Here is a 1,799-nt window from a genome sequence, read left to right as displayed (position 1 = left end):
ATCCAGTTGTTATCGTTCCACCGGTATTCTCCTTCTTGGTTGCCTTCTAATCTAATACTAATGCGGGTAGAAGATCAGTCATCTGAGGCCTCAGATGTCCAATTGGAAGTCTAATTCGTATGCACTATAGCGAAGCACGTTCATCAGACGTGGAACTGTACTATATTACGTGACAAATTGAAAAAGTATATACCGATACCTTTTGTATCAGTACGTAGATTAGTAGAAGAACGACGTACAAATGTAATCGTATCACAGAAAGGAGAATCTAGTCATGGAAAACAAACAAGTAATTTAGATCCCGGATGAGTTGGACTATAATTCTAATTATACGATTATTGCTACGAAAACATTTAAGTACTGTTTGTTGTAGCAAAGATACAATTTGAACTTGAATTATAAGAACAAAAGAGGCTAAATATATATCCGATGTAGTGAATATCAAAGCACTGAGTAGTTATCTCTACAAATTGAAATCGTATGTTTTTATTTTCTTCCTGCACGTCTATTTTAATTGTTCCTTTCAAAAAGGATTTAAATTAGGACTTCGCTAAAAAATAGGTGACAACGACAGCCTCTTGATGCACGGCTTCGTGCATAGGGCACCTAAATCCACATTGGCTAGAATCGAGCAAATGGGCTTTTTTTACACAGAGGACAAATAATTAATTAGCCCTATTCATGCTGAAACAACCGATAGATCCGAATTGTATTTGAAGTTGAATATTGCAAACCTCGTTACCAGAAACCTATGGTTTCTGCAGTATTAGTATTTTCTGGAATGGATCTAAGCCCTTTTGTCCTAAACTTGTCTACAGCGGTTTAGTGAATTTTTGAAGGGCTGGTGTTGCGGACTTTTTTAGAAATCTTATATATATGTATATATACAAAATGTAACTTAGGCCTTATAAGGAAACCCCAAATTTGGTGATATTTACGCTGTTTTAGCTCACTTACGTGGTGGTTATCATGCGAACTTTTATATATTACGAGATATTTCTATTAGATCGTCAAAGAAATCATATATATATATATATATATATATATATATATATATATAATATCGATTTCCTCTTTTATTTAATAAAAGTTTAATTTAACGAGTGAGTTATGCATGTGAGATTAACTTATAGCAATTATAGAAGTATTCCTTAAGTATAATAGTGTAGGTATAACGTCTAAATGGGATGTTACGGTACGTAAGCCTGTCTCCTTTTTGTTTATTCTGCCATCGCAACACTTCAGTTTACCGCACACTATACGAAGGAATATTTATTTGACTTCAGTTGGCTTCAATACTCGTTCACGTTTCTCGTCGTTCTGCCCGCCATTTACCCTTCCGTTGTCATTTTTGTAGTTATCACACTTTGTTGTGCCATCGATGCCATCGTTTTTGTTGTTGTCGTTGAGGTCGGTATCATAGTAAACGGACAATTTCTATTTTGGCGCTCCGGCGACACCTCTATCCTTCCTGAAATGTTTTACACTCAATGTCTAGTCCTGGTGCCTATTGACGTCTTTCTGTGGAACAGCCACTAAAACCGAAATAGTTCAGAAACATTGAAGAAGGATTAGTTCAGTTGATGTTACAGTCACATTTTAACCGAGTAAAAATAAATGTCTGCGTTTTAATTCTTAATGGATTACACTAAGCACTCAATCTAATGAAAGCAAAAAAAGCAACAGATAACCACACAAGTCAGCAATACAGCCGGTCAGTAGACGCTCCGATCACGACGATAACACAGGCGATGCTGATCAGGGTGATGTCGGTGGCGATGATAACGTTTAAATCGTTT

The 1,799-nt window shown here is 36.0% G+C and overlaps 1 long non-coding RNA gene across 1 annotated transcript; it reads right to left on the bottom strand.

Annotated features, from left to right (window-relative positions):
• Positions 1 to 464: 464 nt before the first annotated feature.
• Positions 465 to 1,796, bottom strand: LOC111273416 (uncharacterized). The gene is made up of 2 exons (XR_002687930.2): positions 1,695 to 1,796; positions 465 to 1,535 (listed from the first exon to the last, which is right to left on the bottom strand). It is a non-coding gene; the product is annotated as an uncharacterized LOC111273416 (long non-coding RNA).
• Between the last annotated feature and the right edge of the window lie 3 nt (positions 1,797 to 1,799).

This window comes from Varroa jacobsoni, unplaced genomic scaffold (assembly GCF_002532875.2).
Source record: "Varroa jacobsoni isolate VJ856 unplaced genomic scaffold, vjacob_1.0 contig06787, whole genome shotgun sequence".
Taxonomy (NCBI): Eukaryota; Metazoa; Arthropoda; class Arachnida; order Mesostigmata; family Varroidae; genus Varroa; species Varroa jacobsoni.
This window is presented reverse-complemented; position numbering and strand designations above follow the sequence as displayed.